Source organism: Octopus bimaculoides, chromosome 6, assembly GCF_001194135.2.
Source record: "Octopus bimaculoides isolate UCB-OBI-ISO-001 chromosome 6, ASM119413v2, whole genome shotgun sequence".
Taxonomy (NCBI): Eukaryota; Metazoa; Mollusca; class Cephalopoda; order Octopoda; family Octopodidae; genus Octopus; species Octopus bimaculoides.
The window spans coordinates 72,303,134-72,324,736 of NC_068986.1; positions in this window are offsets into that span (position 1 = coordinate 72,303,134).

Consider the following 21,603-nt stretch of genomic DNA (forward strand, 5'->3'; position numbering starts at 1 on the left):
TATATATTTCAAGCCAACAATTTAACATTAAACTTCTAGTGTAGTATTAAGTAATTTTTAACCATTAATAAATGTTTTTCACCTTACTCTGTTAACAGTAGAAGTGTATTGGTAGTGTTCAGAGTATTTATTTGCCATCTAAACTTTTGGTAAAGCTGATTTTAACCTTTTTGATCAAGACTGTTGGGATGAAAAGTTGACTTTTGAGACAATCTGATTAATGCATGCAACATACGGGTTAACTAGTTGTTCATAGTTTTTCTTGACATTGGAATTTTATTTGATTTATTGTTGAACTCTTCCTTCCTGTTGAACATTTTCAAAGTCAAAAGTCCACTCCCCCTATAATGATTCTATAACCGAACAGAATTAAATGATAGAAGAAGAGTTTTCTTCCTTACATTAGAGAATTCCTCACTTCCTTCAAAATGGATGTAAACAAGGTTAGTATGATTCTTGTGGCACTATACATTTCAGGAGTGGCTGACAAATGCAGCCCTGCAAGGTCCTGTATCATACAGGAAGTTGAGAGTTAATTAACTCTACTGTAACATTTTAAGAAATAATACATTTTTAAATCTCTCAGAGAGATTTATGCAGTAGTGATACGATGAAGTAGTTGCATGCTGTCAACTTAATGTGACAGTCCCCTGAAGGGAATAATACTACTGTTGGTTAGACTTAGGAAGCTGCACTGCTTCCTGTTGGCCTTGGCACATTTCCTGTGTCCTTATGTTTACAAGGGGGAGACTAGCAGGTCATACTACTCCAGACTGATGACGAGCAAAGACTCAGAAACATGTCTCTGTATGCAGGCTTAGCTGGGTGGAGGTGCTTGTCTCCCCCTTGTAAACATAAGGACACAGGAAATGTGTCAAGGCCGACAGGAAGCGGTGCAGCTTCCTAGGTCTAACCAACAGTAGTATTATTCTCTTCAAGGGACTGTCACATTAATTTGACAGCATACAACTACTTCATTGTAACATTTTTATCATTATTTAAGTCTATTTTAGTAGTCATTAATGCAGAAGTTTAATATGCATTAATTCCTTTATGTTTATTTTTGTTATTTAGATTCATGTGTTTAGTGCAAGTCAAATGTTTGTTTAACCTTTAATTACTTTCATCATAATGAGTTTTAATTTTTTCCAGAAAGATTATGGTCGTTTACTATGCTAGTGTCATTAATAAATGCAACTAGTATTTTAGCAAATTGGTGTAATTATGGTTTGTAATTTTTCTATGAGTTGATTGTAATTTAATTGGTTAGTCATTTAGCAACAGTTATGTAGTATACCTTTCCTTTATAATTAGTCTTTTTTAGTAGTCATTAACACATAAATTTAATCTGTAATAGTTTTTTTTATTCCTTTTATTTAATAGAGTTTATTAAGCACTAGTCTAATGTTTGTAAGTCCTTTTAATTTCAATTATTGTAATGAGTTTTTGATAGTATCTTTCTAGTTCCAGGTAGATTGCATATAAGCTTAATATTTAATGTCATTGTGAGGGCAGCAAGCTGGCAGAACTGTTAGGGCATCAGGAAAAAATGCTTTACAGTATTTCTTCTGACTTGAAGTTCTGAGTTGAAATTCAACTGATGTCAGCTTTACTTTTCATCTTTTTTGGGGGCTGATAAAATAAGTACCAGTTCAGCACCGGTGCTAACACAGATGCATGTGTTATATGTTGTGAAATATGCTGCATATTGGTGCAGTAATGGCTGTGTGGTAAGAAGCTTGCTTCTCAACCACATGGTTCTGGGTTCAGTCCCACTGTGTGGCACTTTGGGCAAGTATCTTCTACTATAGCCTCAGTCCAACCAATGCCTTGTGAGTAGATTTCGAAAACAGAAACTGAAAGAAGCAAAAGAAACTGATAGAATATGTACCAGGCTTAAAAAGATAAGCATGGTGTAAAAACAGACAAATAAAATATCCTTAAGTTATCAATCTTGGATTATAATTTACTGGATCTCAATTAACTAAAGCTAATATTTTTTTCAATTCTGCAATAATTAATTGGAGCACTTTGAGTGGAATGAATTAAGTTAATGAATACATAATGCTGGCGTTTATTAACCATGTCACTCCTTAATGTACTAAACAATAAAACAATACAACATAGTAAATGGTTTTTTGCTTTGTTTTGATTTGTTTTAGAACAATATCCAGAGCTGTCTTTGAACATACTTTGATAGGGTCAAATATCATGCTTGATACCTGCTATCTGCTGATATACTAGCCTGTTTTGCCACTACCAGCCTTTATGAACAAGGTTACTGGATTTAATAACATCTCTAGAAAAGAAATATCTTAGACTATTCTTTAATTTACAACCTCGTTCTGCTATTTACCCTCATGATTGACAGATTGTAGTCTCACCCACTTTACATTCCTTAAAATGATGGCATATATGATTAGAAATTTCACTTGTTGATCTGTTGATTAATCAACATGTCATTGCTTTTTGGTTTATTTGGTAAGCCTGATGAGTTGAGAATTGCTCAGCATATTATATAATTTTATGCTGTTGTGCATACTGCATACTGGACTGTACCACATATATTTCACAATAAAGACTCTTAACAAAATAACTGTAGCAATACCAGATAACCCATTTATTGTGCATATAAAAACCCACTTGGAGCACAGTGTTGGTATATATATGTGCGTGTGCATATATATTTATGTATATACACATAAATATCAAACAATGAGAATGAGTGCTCAACACTGCATTGGTGGATAAAGATTCTTTATTTGTGTATTAAGGCTACCACTGGTTTCATGTTAAGAAATATGTCAACAATTATTCATGCCAATCACATAAAAAAATTGGTGTTTATCTCCGTTTTGGATTAAAACATGGAAGTCACAATGAGATCATGTGAGAATTTTGTTTACTGAAAATTTTCCTTTTTAGTGCTGTTATTACTGCAGTTAGTATTACAACTGCTATCCCAGTAAAAATTGTGTCATTTATTGTTACTGCTATTAGGATTGAGAAAAAGACACATGAGGCTGGTTTCCCAGTTTTTTTTACATATATATTCTTCCTCTGGACAGGACACTGGTCTGTTGCAGGATTACTCATTTTTGCCAGCTGAGTGGGCTGAAGCAATGTGAAATGAAGTATTTTGCTCAAGAACACAATACATCGCCCGGTCAAGGAATCAAGTCCGCAATCTTACGATCATAAGTCTGACACCCTAACCACTAAGTTACGCACTTTCACATTACTGCTAATGCTATTGCAACATTATACTTAGGGATGATGGTGGCAAACGGGAAGATTCATAGCACACCGGGCAGCATTTTGTTTGTCTTTATATTCTGAGTTCAAATTCCGCCAGGATCAGTTTTGACTTTTATCGCTTTGGGGTCAATAAAATAAGTGCCATTGAGCACTGAGGTTGAGGTAATCAATTTACTGCCTCCTCCGAAATTGCTGGCCTTGTACCAAAAGTTGAAACCAGTATCACAATTAGAGATGTTACTATTGCTGCTGTTAATGGGGCAGCTGTTACACTACCAGCTTTTAGTGTTACTGTTGTTACTATTGCAATTGTTACTGTCACTGCTGTTTCTATTGTTACTGTGACAACTGCACCTGTTAGTCTTGCAACAGTTACTATTACTGCTCTTCATCTTACTTCATAGTACAATTGCAGCTGTTACTATTATCACTATTACTATTGCAGCTGTTAATGTTACTGTTGTTAGTATAATTTCTGTAACTGTTACTGCTCTAAGATTTGCAGCTAATACTATAGCAACTATTGCTAGATACTTCAGCTGTTATTTTTTACTGCTGTTACTGTTACAACTATTAATATTGTTGTTGTTAGAATAAGACGGTAAGCTGGGAGAATCGTTAACATGCTGAGCAAAATGCTTAGCAGCATTTCGTCTGTCTTCACATTCTGAGTTCAAATTCTTATTTCTTTATTGCCCACAAGGGGCTAAACATAGAGGGGACAAACAAGGACAGACAAAGGGATTAAGTCAATTACATCAACCCCAGTGTGTAACTGGTACTTAATTTATCGACCCCGAAAGGATGAAAGGTAAAGTCGACCTTGGCAGAATTTGAACTCAGAATGTAAAGACAGATGAAATACCGCTAACCATTTCGCCCGGCGTGCTAACGTTTCTGCCAGCTCACCGCCTTCTGAGTTCAGATTCTGCTGAGGTTGATTTCACCTTTAATCCTTTTGGGATTGATAAATAAAATAAGTACCAGTTAGATGAGTACTCCCAAATTGCTGGCCTTGTGCCAAAATTTGAAATCAATATTGTTGCTGTTACTTTTGCTACTGTTGTTTCTTTTTCTGCTATTTCTGCTGCTGCTTATATTGCAGGTGCTAATAAGGCAACAAGCTAGGAGAATTGTCAGCATGCAAGAAAAAATACTTAGCAGCACCTCTTCTGACTTTTCACATTCTGAGTTCAAATGCTACCAAGGTCGACTTTGCCTTTCATCTGTCCAGGGTCAATAAAATAAAGTGCCACTGGGATCGATGTAATCAACTTCCCCTCCCCCTTTAAAATTTCTGGCCTTATGCCAAAATTAAAAAGAATACTATTGCTCTTTTACTCTTTTACTCTTTTACTTGTTTCAGTCATTTGACTGTGGCCATGCTGGAGCACCACCTTTAGTTGAGCAAATCGACCCTAGGACTTATTCTTTGTAAGCCTAGTACTTATTCTATCGGTCTCTTTTGCCGAACCACTAAGTTACGGGGACGTAAACACACCAGCATCGGTGGTCAAGCGATGTTGGGTGGACAAACACATTCACTCAAAGACACACATATATACATATACATATACATATACATATGTACGACAGGCTTCTTTCAGTTTCCATCTACCAAATCCACTCACAAGGCTTTGGTTGGCCCAAGGCTATAGTAGAAGACACTTGCCCAAGGTGCCACGCAGTGGGACTGAACCCGGAACCATGTGGTTGGTAAGCAAGCTACTTACCACACAGCCACTCTTGTTAATATTGCAAATGTTACTGAGGGGGTGAGCTGGCAGGATCATTAGTACACCAGGCAAGATGCTTAGTGGCATTTCATCTGCCTTTACATTCTGGGTTCAAATTCTGCTAAGGTTGATTTTGCCTTTCGTCCTTTCAGAAAGAAAGAACCAGTTGAAGATTGGAGTTGATGTAATTCCCTTTCCTTTAAAATTGCTGGCCTTGTGCCAGAATTTGAAAGAATATTATTGTTGTTAATATTGCAAATGTTGCTGAGATGGTAAGCTGGCAGAATCATAAGCATGTCAGGCAAAATTGCTTTGCAGCATTTCATCCATCTATATGTTCTGAGTTCAAATTCCACCAAGGTCAATTTTGTCTTTCATTCTTTCGGGGTCAATAAAATAAGTACCAGTTGAACATAAGAGCTGATGTAATCGACCTATCCCTTGCCCAAAATTGCTGGCCTTGTGCCAAAATTTGAAAGTATTATTGCAAATATTGCTATTATAAATATTTCTGTTGCAGTTGTCACTATGTCTACTCCTGGTATTGCACTTGCTACTTTTATTGCTGTTCCTATTGCAGCTGTTAATATTGCTGTTGTTAATATTGCCGTTGTTAATATTGCCGTTGTTAATATTGCCGTTGTTACTATAGCAGCTGTGGAGGCGCAATGGCCCAGTGGTTAGGGTAGCAGACTTGCGGTCATAGGATCACGGCTTCGATTCCCAGACCGGGCATTGTGAGTGTTTAATGAGCGAAAACACCTAAAGCACCACGAGGCTCCGGCAGGGGATGGTGGCAAACCCTGCTGTACTCTTTCACCACAACTTTCTCTCACACTTACTTCCTGTTTCTGTTGTGCCTGTAATTCAAAGGGTCAGCCTTGTCACACTGTGTCACGCTGAATATCCCCCGAGAACTACGTTAAGGGTACACGTATCCGTGGAGTGCTCAGCCACTTGCACGTTAATTTCACGAGCAGGCTGTTCCGTTGATCAGATCAACTGGAACCCTCGACGCCGTAAGCGACGGAGTGCCAACAACAACAACTATAGCAACTGCTTCTTATATTATTACTATTACTGTTACTAATGTTGCAGTTATTCTCACATGGCTGCAATAACAGTTAGAAGTATATATTTTCATTGTTCTTGTAGAACTTGTTCTTGCATTTGTTATGAATTATTGTTTCATCATTAGGTCATCACTATTAGTGTAAACGACATTTGAATTGTTGTTGCTGTTGTTGTTGTTGTTATCGTTGCTGCTGTTGTTATTGCTGATGTTGTTACTGTTGTTATTACTGTTGTTGTTGTTGTTGTTATTGCTGTTGCTGTTGTTGCTGTTGTTTTTGCTGATGTCGGTGCTGTTGTTATTGTTGTTGTTATTGCATTGCTGCTGTTGTTGTTGTTGTTGTTGTTATTGCTGTTTTTGTTGTTATTGTTGTTGTTATTGTTTTTGTGGTTGTTATTGTTGTTGGTGCTGTTGTTATTGTTGTTGTTGTTACTGGTGTTATTGTTGTTACTATTGTTGTTATGTAACCTCAAGTTAGTACTAGTCTAGGAGACTACACTGTTTAGATAGTTGGTAAAAAAAACTACATATCTACAGATAGATTGTTCCATATGTACCATGCTTTGCATTGTGAAGGACCGTACTTCACACTTCAAAATTCTAATGGAGCACACCATGACAGATTCAATATATTGTAATCTCTTCATGTTTGCTCTATTTCTGTACACCAGCTGTTTTTTCTGTTTATTGGTCTCAGGTCATCCTTGGTTGTGCAGACCTATGATCAAAGGGCATTCCAGTCTTGATCAGACCATCTTTTAATGCATTTTCTGAGAACAAATCACCCAGTGTATTCTGCTCTCTTTCAAGATGGTATGGTGCAATTTAAGAATAAGGAATTTTATTGCTATTTCTAGTAGGTCGAGTGACCATGTAGAGGCTCTTTTGAAGTCTCCTCCATATGCTTGTAGATTCTTATTGATGGCTACAGTTGATGGGAATAAGATGGAACCACAACTGTTGAGATTGCTTTTTCATTCTTCCAAGATTAAGCACTGAGATTGATCAAAGACAATTCATCCATCCATCTATCCATCTATTTTCTCCACCCTCTATTCCTGGGAAAGACATTGGGATAGAGTCCTCAAGCACCCACTACATTGGATTAGAGTCCTCAGGCATCTCCTCCATTGTGTCCCATCAAAAGCAACCGTCATTAGACTTTCTGGCTGGATTCGCAAACATGACCAGCTGAGATTGTGGGTATTAATCCAAACCATATTGTTTTTGGTCTAATCTGGTTGGCTTACCATGAGGAATCTGTCATGCAATTATTTCCTGTGACATTCTAATCACATGTCCTTAGCACCAGGGTTGTAACCATTTCATATGGAGAAGTTGTGTGACCTTGAACCTATGTCAAAAATCATTATTTAAGCTATATAACTCCTCCTGTTACAATGAGAAGAGATGTTGAAGTTGTGACTGTTGTTGTTATTATTCATTATAATGGTTTTTCTTATCTGTTTTATAGCTTTTGTTGTTTGTTGTTGAATTTGTTATCTTGGGTGGTGGCAGCAGTGGAGATGTAGTATTGTTGGTTGTGGTGACAGTGGGAGTAGAAGCAGTGTTAACAGACATTTCTGATAATGGTGGTGGTGGTGGTGGTGGTGGTAGCAGCAGTGGCTGGCGGCAGCAATGGCAGCATTGGCGGTGGTGATGGTGGTGGTGATGGTGATGGCAGTGGTGGTGGTGGTGGTTCTTGTTCTATGTACTCTCACCTAATGACAAAGTCTGCTTATGTTTAAAAGTTGAAACAAAAGAAAGAAGAAGGAAGAGAAAATATCTAGATTAATCTTGTTGTTTTGTTGTGGCTGTAGGTGTTCTTTTCTTTCCTATTTATCACACTATTTAGGTTCCCGTTTTGTTAAAGCCTATACTTTACATGTGACTTGTTTATAAATCAAGAAACTCTCCTAATGTTTTACAATAGAGGTTTGTTTCCACAAACACCTTGTCTAAAATTGTTGGACACTGATGATTACTAGAGATTTAAAAATATTTCAATTAAGAACAATTAACAGAAAACAAACAAATGTTTCCATTGTTTCAATCAAAATAAACAAACAAGCTTAAGTAAAAAAAAAACACAAAAAACAAAACTTGCATTCTTATCTTCTTAAATTAAACCAACCCAATAAGATATTGGTACACTATTATTGTTACCTTAGTCTGTGACAAAACAAACTTTAAAGAAATTAAGGCAATTTCAAACCCAGTAAGAACAGAACCTGTTGTTATTGTCTGCTTTCTTAACTAACTCAGCTATCACTCCGACTTTTTCTCACCCTCCCTCCCTCCCCCATCTCTCTCTCTCTATATAGAAAGAGATCAATAGATAGATAGATATATAGATGGTCATGGTCACCGTTATAGATAGTAGTCTGTGGTGCATATAGTGTGACCATCTATATCAACTCATATCAGAAGGCTGAAATAATATATATAACGTGCCAGTTGGAAAAGAGAGAGACACAACCGTGTAGAAGGCTTATGAAAGATTTATTGCTATATTTACATGCATCTGTGTGGGTTGTATGTTTACTGTTAACCATGGTGAAGTAGTTCACGAATAACACTATGTTAGAACCTGTGCAGTGTTGCTGGTGCTGTGTACATAGAGATGTTGTTGATGACGTTGATGATGGTGGCAACGAAGATGGAGGTCACTGCGACGCTGTTCAATGGGTGTTGTCTGGCGTCGTTGCTGGAACTGGATGTATCATGTGGTCGGTGGCTAGACCTTAGAAGGTCTGGAACCAGAGACTCCGAGACGTGGCGAAGTTGAGTTTTTATTGCTGACAGTAGGCTCAAATTGGGGTTTAGAACAGACTATCTCATGTGATCTTATTTAGGGACTTTGACTGATTAGGTTGCATATTGGCATGCTAGAGAGTAAGAGACAAATTGCACCAATACTAACCAATCAGAGTGGTGGACACAATGGGATCCAAACAATGCCCAAAGGTTAGCTGTTATCTGCTACGTATGTATGTATATATAATAAGGGAGAGAGGAATTTCACTAGAGTGTATGCTACAGACAGCAACCCTCACAAATCATTTTGTGGGAGACAGCCAATACCAACAAATCAGAGTGGTGGATATATTGGGGTCCAAACAGTTCCCAAAGGTTAACTGTTATCTGCTATGTTCGAATGTATGTATATGTAATAAGGAAGAGAGGAATTTCACTAGAGTGTATAATAGAATTGAAGGTTTATGATACCCATGGAGTATCTCCACCCATTATAATTGTTTTGTAGTTTCAAGGAGCTGGAACGGGTCGCCGATTTGGGATGAGAATGGTTCCTTAGTACATCACACGGTCGATACAATAAATATAAATAGAACAATGCATATATGTGCCAGAGGGAAATAAGAGACACAACAGGGTAGAATGTTTAAGAGGAGATTTATCAATATGTTAACATCTGTGATTGTGTGTGCGTCATATATACAGAATAATAGACAGGCTGTTATAAGAATAATATGTATACATGTGTCTGTAGGCATAGACATATGCATGTTAAGAACATATAAGGATGATGATGAAGAAGAGACAGGGAAAGAGTCTATAGCCATCGAAGTGAGGAGTAAGTTCATAGACACAAGAATGATAAATACCAGTTCATAGTTAATCGTACACGATAGTTGAAATATTGTATCAAGAAGTTGTGGCGATGATGCAGAGCCAGTTGCGGTACATGTTGTATGGGAAGTTGAGGCTGTAATGCTGCTACCTGGGTCACTTGGTACAGGAGTTCTCACAGGTTGTATATTTGCTGTTGATTCATGGTGAAGTAATTCACAAACAGTGCAGTGTTGTAACCAGGGCAAGTACGTAGAGAGATGTTGACGTTAGGAAGAATGGTGGCGACGGAGATGGAGGTTGCCGGATGCTGTTGGACGAAGTTGGTGAGTCTTCACATGGCTGCTGTTGTGTTGTCGCTGGAACTGGCAGTGTTTTGTGTGGTCAGTGGTTAGACCTTAAAAGGTCTGGAACCAAAAGACCTCGAGACAAGGAAAAGTTATGTTTTTATAAGAAGTTGTAGGCTCAAAGCTGGGTAGAAAACAGGCTGTCACACATGGCCTTATTTGAAGGCTGTGGTTGGTTGGGTTGCATATTGGCATGAATAGAGTAAAAGACAAATTGTGCCAATACCAACCACTCAGCGTAGTGGACACAACAGGGTCCCAAAATGCGGCCAAGGGCTAGCTGTTATCTACTACATTCATATGTATGTATATATAATAGAGAGGAGAGGAATTTCATTCAAGTGTATGCTACAAGTATACACTACAGACAGATAGACAGATAGATATTGTTATATTTCAGGATTGTCATTTTTTTTCTTGCCAAATAAACACATGCACTATATATTCATTCTTCACTCATTTATTATTGGTCTTATTTCATCTTATGTCCATTGTCTGGAAATTTCTTGTCATATATCTGTGACCTCTTCAGCAACTCCTCCATCCATGAGTATCCTCCTGTTCTGTTTAGCCCATTCTCTTGCAAGAAAAATTCATAAATGTATACACACACACACACACACACACACACACACACACACACACATTTATGTGTAGTGATCTTTCACAGAGTGATGTTTTCTATGCACAATGTACAGTTACATCAGAAAGAGGTTTCAAACTAAGTCAAAGGTTGTGTACTTTAATTATAATTCATTAAAAATTGTGGATCATTTCTATTGTATATAATGTAATTTTTTCTCTCTCATAATAAAATGTTATTTTGCATGGCAAAATGTTTCCATAAATAAGTCTGTAAGAAACTCTTTTATGAGAAAATAATTGAACCCCATCAAAAGTTGATCACATGCTTATGAGATGTGACTATTATTTTAATATATTTTTCTCTCATTAAAAATGTTATCATAGCACAAGCTACAAATATAGACAAATGAATATTATTTCAAGTTAAATTTAGAATTAAAAGCAAAAAATTGACAAAGAATCAGCATACTTGATCCTTATTGAGGCTTTCCAGCAAGATCAATGCATCACTCCTTGCACAAGATTGGTCTGAAGCCCAAACAATTGAAGAAAACCACCACGGAAATAGACATGGCAGCTAAAAACCAACTCAAAATGGCTGCGCTTGACAAGAGACCACTAATGGAACTCTTTTGCAGACAAAGCTTAATTTACTCTCTATTGCTTCACTGAGGCAAAGCATATAGGCCAAAGGGTGAAATGCTTGTGACCTTGAGAAACCTGCTGATGATATGAAGACGAGCTTGCAATATCACTAAGTAGCTCTTACAGTTTTGGCATGGAGCAAAGACTTTTCTGATGTTTATATTACCATATGTATGTGTATTATAATCTTTATGATAATGAATAGCAGAAAAACAGCTTGAGAATAGAGTTTATGCTAGGATATGTAATCAGAAATAAAACACATGGGGCATGCATAAAAATATTTCAGACAGAGAAAGAAAGGAAAGCAAAACTATAGTTGTTATTGTTAAGCCTAGGTTAATCCTGATCAAATAGCCCATGATCAAAGACATTCTCGCCACAAAGATTCAGTCTTTCCAGATATAGTTCTGCATAGACTATTTTGTTTGATAGCTGTAGAAACTCTGCCAAATCAGATTGGAGCCTGGTGTAGCCATCTGGTTCACCAGTCTTCAGTCAAATCGTCCAACCCATGCTAGCATGGAAAGTGGATGTTAAACGATGATGATGATGATGATGTTCTTTTTATGTTTCTAATTTTTTTTGCAAAGAGAACAGAGTGTGATTTGAGAAAAAGATTTAATTGGCATTTCTAGCAAGATCCACGACCACATATAAGCTTCTTCATTGGCTGGTAAAATTGCTTCTAAGTTAAATGTAAAACTAAAAGGTAATGTATCTAAACTGCAGAAGGTTCGTAAATGTGTAAAGGATATTCCATGCACAAATTATAAATCTAAAATATTCTGTAGTGTTTTTTTTTTTTTAGAACATCAATGAAAGTTAATGAGAAGTTACTATTTCTTTCTAAGTGGGTAAGATAGTAGATTTCTAGACACTCAGCTAATAATGATTATGTTTGGTCAGGAAGTGTGCTGCTGTCTGAAATGAAAAAGCAAGAGTGACTCAGTTGAGAACCAAGCAGCACTAAATAACTGATTTTCTTTGTGAGTTATAAAGCAAATCCACTGACATGAGAATGGAGAAATGACTCAGGGCAAAAGTGTAGTATTATTAAGGGTGTTGCTAAAAGGAAGGCTAATGTAATAGAGACTGGCTGTCATCAACTTGGTGACACATATGAAAGTTGTTTAGCCATGGGGACCGGGGTGGGGGTGGGGTTGTCAGGGGTGGATATAGTATAAATGCTACTGGACATGTAGGATGTAATTTACCTGACTGCTGGGATTATTTAAAAGAATGTTATTATTTTCAACGAAGGAATGTCATTCCTAATGTAAACAAGTTAAGATATGTTAAAGAGAGGAAACTTACAAAAACGATTAATAAAAGCAGCATAGTAGAGTATAGAAGATGACATAATAGGTTTTGAGCGACATACCAGCACACACATACAATATATATATATATATATTATAAATGTGGGGTGGAGACTAAATTAAGATTAACAACACAACAGTTACACATGAGATGACTGTATACTGAGAATAGAGTCAAATTCATTGTAAAATTCAAGTTGACTGAGTTTTACCTATATATATATAGAGAGAGAGGGGGGGGAGAGAAAGAGATAATGATGCAATAAACACACTTGGGCTTGATAAGCATAAAATATACATAGATACATATACACATGTAAATATATATACGTATATATATGTAGAGAGAAACAACAACTGATATTATTCATCAGATGAACACTCATGCATAAACATATAGAGATTTATATATTGACAGAACAAATTTACAGTACATACTCTAATAGAAATACTGACCAATTCTTCAGTTTAATGCTAAATTGTTTTTATACATAACTTGACATAGAAAGAAGCATTAATATATATAGCTGTATTCATCTGTCCTTATGTTCTGAGTTCAAGTTCTGTCAAGGTCGACTTTGCCTTTCATCCTTTCTGGGTGGATAAACTAAGTACCAGTTGAACACTCTGAAATTGCTAGCCTTGTGCCAAAATGTGAGACCAATATATATGGCCATATGGTTAAGAAGTTCGTTTTGCAGCCACATGATTTTGGCTTCAGTCCCAGTATGCAGCACAATGGCTCAATATCTTCTACTGTAACCCCAGGCCAACCAATGTTTTGTGAGTGAATATGAAAGACAGAAACAGTGCAGAAGCTAGTCATATATGTACATAAGTATGTGTATGTATATGTGTGTCTTTGTTGTTTGTGCTTGCCCCTCTCCCACAAACACATATATACACACCACTTGACAACCAATGTTGGTTTGCTTACATCCTCATAACTTAGCTGATTGGCAAAAGAGACCAATAAAATAAGTGCTAGACTTAAACAAATAGGTGCTGGAGTCAAATTGTTTGACTAAACCTTTCAGTGTGTACCGAGTGCTTTTTTCATGCCATTGGCACTAATGAGGTCACAAAGTAACTTGCTGCAAGACAGAAAAAGAACATGGTAAAATGGTCAAGGAAAAATCCCCAAGAACTAAGTGTGAGTGGATGGGGTTGAGAGAGGAAGGTGATAAAGCAGTTAAGCAATGGAAGTAGGGAAAGCTCCTAGACTATCATGAATTGCTGCTGGTATGCTTAACATATTTAATGGTACAATTTACAATCTAGTCACTCATATAGTCAATCAAGCTGTACAGGAAAGTATCATACCCAGTGACTGATGTAGCAGCATAGTAATCAACTGTTACAGGGGTAAAGGAGATGTTTTAGAGAGAGGTAATTAAAGAAGTATTAAATTGTTGGATCAGATCATGAAAGTTATGAAAAGAGTCATAGCTCTATTAATTAGAGAAAGAATTAGACTATGTGGGATACAATTTAGTTTTGTACCTGGAAAATGTACTACCAGTCATCGTCAACTTATGACCGGTCAACTTATGACCGGTCAACTTTACAATGATTGGTGAGCCAGCTCCCGACAGCAATAATAAATAGTCTAGTTGAAATCTAATGGGTTTAATTTCTTAGAAATTAACCCATCTATGGATGATATCAGCTAACAAATGCTTCCCTGGGTTTGGTTATCAATTACCACTGTGTTGGATGACTATCCTGTCACAGAGACATCAAAACTTCGTATTTGTTTACAAGACAACTGCTTGAGACACCAAAATTTTTTTGCTAATGCCAGTATAAAAGTATAATACAGAATGCTGTGCATAACTTTTATCTAAGAATGTAACTTAAGAATGTAAAAATATAAAACAAAGTTATGCAGGCCTATAGACCGACTTACGACCAAATCAACTTACAACCAGTCAGTCGGAATCAATTGTGGTTGTAAGTCAATGACGACCCGTATTGATGCCTCTGGGTAAGACAACTGCTGAAGTACTTGGCTAAAGTAAGCTGTTGTACTTAGCATTCACTGACCTGGAGAATACCTTCAACAGCTTACCTTGCTCTGAGATCTGGTGGTCACTGACGAAGCTAGGGGTAAATGAATGGCATATGACAGCCATATAAGCTATGTATAGAGGTCCTGCCACTAAGATGAGAGTTAACGATCAGTATAGTGACAAATTTCATGTGCAGGTATAAGTTTATCTGGGCTTGGTTCTTAGTCCCCTCTTATTCCTCATTGTCCTTCAGGTTATAACAGAGGACAATAAGTCTTGTTGCTTGTGGGAACTGCTATATGTGATGACCTTGTTCTTATAGCTGAATCAGTAGTAGAATTAGGAAAGAAATTCTAATGTTCAAGGCAAAACTCTGCTTCAATCAGGCAAATTGCCTTACACAATATGCAGTAAAGGAGTGGGTAGAAATTCCATATGGTGTAGCCAACGCATGCTGCGAACACATGAGAGACGCAGTGGAGTCATGAGCAGCTGAACAGAGAAAGTAGACTTTGTATGTGGCAGATGTGCAGGAGCAATAAACAGTAAGAGCATGTAGGAAATAGATTTTCTCAAATGCCCAGGAGGATCCCTAGAGGTAGTAGATAACTGATGTTATGTAGGTAACCTTATAAGCAGTAAAGGAGGTTGTTCTGTAGGTATAGTTGCTAGAATTAAAACAAGCTGGAAAAAAAGTTCTATTTGTAATAAAAGGTTTCTCCCCCAGAACAAAAGACAGATTGTATGATGATTGTGTATGAACAACAATGCTCCATGTTAATGATACATGGGCCCTGAATGCTGGGGACATGTGAAGATTAGAAAGAAACTAAGCTAGTATATTCTGTTGGGTGTGTAGTGTCTTGTGCTTGAACAACAAAGAGTAATTTTGATGTTAATACACATACACATATATGCACACACACACACACACACACACACGCACATGCACGCGTGCATGCACATGTGTGTGCAGGCATGGCAATGTTCTTGAAAACTTGAAGTATATAATATTTATTTGAATGATTGTATATTTGTATAAACATTTTTCTTATTAAGTTCATTATCTAGTCAAAAAAAGTTTAGATTTCTTAAGTTAATTTTCTGATATCAGATAGATGAGAAATAAATCCATCCTTTGGTAGGACACCAGTCTGTTGCACTTGATATTTCCAGTATATATGGTATATACTTTCTATAATTATATAAATTGATTGAAGAGAAGCTCACAGATTGCCTAATCTAGAGATAATAGCTAAAAGGAGTGGACACAGGAACAGGTATACTTATATGTAAAGCATTCTTCCATTTTTAATCATTTTTTTTTTCATTTGTTTGGCAGGAGAAAGGACAGTGCCTATGGCTCTCTTTTATAGCTTCTGAGACTAGAAGGGTGAAAGAAGGCAGAGCAGTTCCCATGATCTCTTTCTGGGTCTATGAGCCTGATGGAAAGAAAATAGTAAGTTATCCTCTGAAGGAGACCTGGATACATGCAATAAAGTAGATGCCTCTAAAGATACTCAAGAATCATGTGGTGGTATTAAACAAATTAAATTTACTATGTAATTTTACTTTCATAGAGACAATGATACATACACATACATATACATTCATGCACACAATATAAAATTCCATAAACTAAACTAAGTTAATAAGTTCATGTACTATTTAGTTCTGAAGAATCAGGTTGGGCTTTTCTTTGAAAAAATGAGAAACAAATAAATAATGACTGTTCATACAGTTCTAAATACAGTACACTACAGTTCAACTAATCTAGTACCCATGAAACCTGAGTGGTTCTGAATTATCAAATATATTGGTATATTGGAAATCTTAAAAAGCAACACAATCTGCATTACAAGAACAACATAATTACATTGCTAAACAAGAGCTGTTGTAAGTCTGTCTGTATTAAGTTTAAAGACAGCAGGACTTTACTTATTTTCAATAGCCAGAGTTACATATAGTAAACACATGTAGGAAAGTCCTTTCATCTATATCATGAATGTTTAAAGGAATTAAATCCTGATTTTTAACCATGTCATCAAATATGCAACTGCATTTTTCAACAACTACAATATCTTCCAAACTCTTTGCACTGGACAAATTAAGTTTCCAAATACCATGTTATATTCTCAAGTTTCTAACTCATTCAAATGAAAACATACAAACTTCAAAAATATCCTGTCTTTGTGAAACTGTTTGACCTTTTCAATGACTATTCTCCATGAAATTGGCATAGTCATGAGTCACTTCATTCTAAACCAATAAAATCATTTAACCTACTTAAGTAACATTGCATCTAGTTCTGAAAGTTTTGATTTTTTTTAGAAAAATATTTTCTATATATATTTCTATATATTTTCCATATAGTCACAGGCATGGCTGTGTGGTGAGAAGTTTGCTTCCCAACAACATAGTTCTGGATTTAGTCCTTGGGCTGATCAATGCCTTGTGAGTGGATCTAGTGCATGAAAACTGAAGAAAGCCCATCATGTGTGTGTGTGTGTGTTTGTCCCCCCCACCACCACCACCGCTAGACAACTTTAACTTAATGGTTCAGCATAAGAGACAGATAGAATAAGTATCGGGCTTAAAAAAATAAGTACAGGGGTCAATTCATTTGACTAAAAATTCTTGAAGGTAGTGCCCCAGTATGGCCACAGTCTAATGATTGAAACACAGGAGGTAAAAGATAGAATACATCATCTTTAGTTGTCTCTGAATCAACCATAAATTGCACTAACTGATCCTTTTGTTTCTTAAACCCTTTGGCGTTCATATTAGTTTGTCAAATGTAATACTTATTTATTCACATTTGTTTTGAATTAATCATCCATTGTCATGCAGCTTTAAGATTTTGATGATGTGATTGTTTTCTTTTTGCCTGACATTGTAGGGTAGATGTGAGAGACTGGATTTGGTCAGTTTGAACATAAAACAAATAGCACATTTTGACTGGATATGGCTGGTTTAAATGTTAAAAAGGTTACTCTAATAAATCATTGAAGAATTTATTCACACATGACAGTGTGCAGATTTTTACATCTTTTCAAGAGCTGAACTGTATTACTTTTCTGGAATAGTGTTAGAGTTACATACTTTCTTTTTACACACTTCTCAAATAAGTTAATCTTATGAACACTTGAAAACACTTTCATTAATGGATGGGTAATAGATAAGTAGATAAAAGCAGATGCAAAACACTTCGATGCAGGGCAGTGTTCTTTTTCAACTTGAGTGTTAATAATGGTTGACTGACATTGTAACCAAGTGGCAGTGCTTAGGAAGAAAAAAAATTGTTGATTTGCAAAAAATTGATGGACAGTCAGGTGTAACAAGTATTGGATGCTGGATTAATAGAACTTTACTGTACAGGGATTAGTGAGACAAACAGTTCATCTTTCATTAAGTCCAGACTAGAGAAAGCTTGTCAATAGACTTAGAAGTAAGTTGTCATAGCAACTGCTTAATAAGTTATGGCACATGATGAATGAATATATTCTACAAATTGATTGTCTGAAATAATAATGGAAATATTTATTCATTCATAACTTTCCCACCACTTTCTCCATATGTATATTTATATATTCACACACACACACACACACACACACATATATATATATACATACTCGCAGACTCATACATATATGTACATATATGTATGTTGGGATATATACTTATGTATTACAGTGTATAAATGTATATGGGTGTACATAAGTATGTATGTCAATTTGAAAACTGACATACAAATTATTTAAAAATGAAGAAGTAAAAGATGAGCTTTTGAATATCAATTAAATTCACTCGTTAAAATATTTGTTACTAATTAACTTTAATTACAATTTCAATAAACAGTCATGACTGCCAGTAATGAGAGACTAACATATATTGAGTTAATGAACACTTTGCAACTATAGCAACAAAATAATATATTGAGTTAGTGAACACTTTGTAATTACAGCAACAGACTAATAAAAGCAACCTCAGTTACTAATTCATTGAAACTATGATAAGGTGCTTCACTTTACTTGTATCTGCAGTAAGAATAAAAGCATTTATATAATAGCTTGTCAACAAAAAAAAAGTGACCTAATTCTATCCTTACTACTCTAAGGATTGAAATATTTATATAGAAAATATATTCTTATATATGCAGTCTCTTATATATCCTGTTAGTAATCAATAACATTGAGGAGAATGAAAACTGAATGCATATTTTTTCTTTATTCCAAGTCTTGTATACTTTTGTGATTTTATTTGTTTTAGCGAGTAGTTTTTCTTGGGAATCTACTCCATAATAGCTCTTGTTAGTTTGGGTTATGTTGTTGTAGATGCTCTTTAACTCCAGATTAATCCTGATCTAAGAGACATATGATCAAAAGCATTCTAGTAATAACTATTGGGTCTTTTTTTTTTTTTTTGACAGCATTCTATCTTATGTCGACTGTTGTATCTAACCTTCATAGGACTTGGGGTAGGGAACACATTATGAACAATGAGAGCAGGAGCTAAGTGAGTTAGGAGAGCTTAAGTGTATATGGATGGGGTCCAGCTTGCTCCAAGCAGTAGTGGTATTTAATCTGTCTGTAAAAAAGTTGGTGAGAAGATAGCATGTCGGAAAGCCAAAAAATTGGAGTGTGTTTGTTAGTGACTGCATAGTAATCATTCAAATGACTTTTGAGTGGTCTAGACTGTCTGTGTGTGCAGCTATAACACTTTTCTAGATATGAGAATAACACTTATTTGTAGGTCTTGCCTGTACTTTGTAGAAGTTTAGAATTTGTTTAGAAAAGGTGGTGAAGTATTTTTCAGCTCTGAAAAAGAAAAACTATCTTCGAAATAATGTTTTGCTATGTTGTGAGCAAGCATTTGCCCAGAGAGAAATCCTCAGTGTTGGTGAGATCTAGCATTTGAGGCAATCATGAGGGTTCTAACTGTATCTTCATTGGTTTTTGTAATGTTTTCTGACATATGTAATGATTTTGTCTTTGTACTGCTGAAGGTGACAAATTGGGAACAATCCAATTGAAGAATGTTTTCGAGGTTTCTGTTCATGGAGCCAGTACAGATTTCATATGAGAGTCTAGGCTGCATTGGTTTTGTGGCTATTCCAGACACCCGTGGACTCACTGCCCTGCGGAGAAAGCAGTCTGTCGCAAATGTCGAAAAATAGGGCATTTTGGCAAACTATGTAGGAGCAACGCAGCAAGTGTAACACAGGATGATGGTAAATATAATTTGCCATTGGCAGTATCAGCATCAGCAGGTTCAGCCTTCCGAGTAACCTCTATGGTTATACTGAACAATAGCTACAGAGCTGAAACATTAATTGATAGTGGTAGCACTGACAAGAGCTTCATCAGTGAGAAGTTAGTGAACACCCTCAACATCAAGATGGTCAAATTGAAGAACGTCATTGGTATGGCTTCTGCATCTCTTTCTGTGTCATTGGTATGGCTTCTGCATCTATTTCCAAGTGTTTTTAAAAGGAATTGTCAAAATTTTGAACCATTTGCACACTTTGTTAACAGCTCTCTGAAATTTCTTCTGTGCTTGTATCTTTCCTACAAGTATCAACTTGTTGCAATTTAAACAAAACATAAATAGCACCAATCTCATTGCTTTCAGAGGGCCTACAAAATCCATGACTACTTCTCCTCCTCCAGATTTGGCAAGTAAAAGAAATAAAGTCTATGGGCTTTGAATCTACTCTTTAAATTGATTCAAATAATGTCCACTTCCACACAGCTTTTTATTCCCATTGCTATGTACTTTTAAAATAATTTACACTACCAAATCTAAAATTAGAGCCAAAAATTACAAACTGTTGTAACAATTGCTAATTCTCCTTTCTGCTCTCACTTAGATCTCTTTCAACTAACATTCACTTATCTTTATTATTTATTTTCCTACCAGATTCTTCCAAAACATTTTCAGTTATCCTTTCCAGAAAGCTATCTGACTGAAACTTGCTCACTATTCATTTGTGCAGTATTTTCATTATTAATCTTCTTTATTTAAACATGAACCTCATTCACATGACCAAGTCATCCTAACCTGCAAGTTTAGGACAAACTAAAGAAGATTAACACATTCTTTCTCCAATAACAAATAAAAAAAGTATTAACAGTATTTAATGCTATTTCTACTTATTGTCTGACATATCATAAGAGCTATTTTCATAGCTAATTTAATCTATAGGTATTAATCCATTTCTGTTAGCTCACTGAATGCACTCTACCTTTACATTATCTTTGTGAACATTCATCAAGAGCTTGTAAAATGCATTCAGTTCACATCCTCCCTATATTACTGTATCATTTTAGGCTATTCATCTTGTAAAATGTGTAGATTACTACACCCTTAATAGTAAATGACTGGAATGTATCAAATCCTTTTGTACTTATATTTTTAGAAACCCATTACTTATCAGTTTTAATAAAGTTAAAGTGTATATTAGTAATGCAATAAGGAATGTATATTATGATATATGCTGGTGTATAAGATATGCTTTTTATTCTTGAATGTAACAAAAATTTGCCATGCATTTAATACGTCTGTATCATGGATAGGATATTGAATGTATGAATATATGATGAAATGTACTAAATTTGTTTTTTTCCACAAAATAAACTTCTTTGCCACAAAATGTAGGATTTGTCATATGCAAGAGTACATCTTATACACCAACAAATACAGTAATTGTTATGGTACTAATTAGTAGACATTAATCTTATTCAATTTTCACATATTCTACATTATTTTAAATGTGATATATTGTCTCTTGAAGATTCTATATCAGTATCTCAAACAAAATCTTCTTTTATTAATCCTCATAATCTATTACTCTGAACAGATTATTAATCTCTTCTTATATATCAAAGTTAAGAAAATTCAACATAACATATATTTTCCTATGAATTAATATGATAACTGAATACAAAATGTGCAAGTGGACAAAGAGAGATTTTAGGTTATGACAAGATGTGTGTGTGTGTGTGTGTGTGTGTGTGTGTGTGTGTGTGTGTG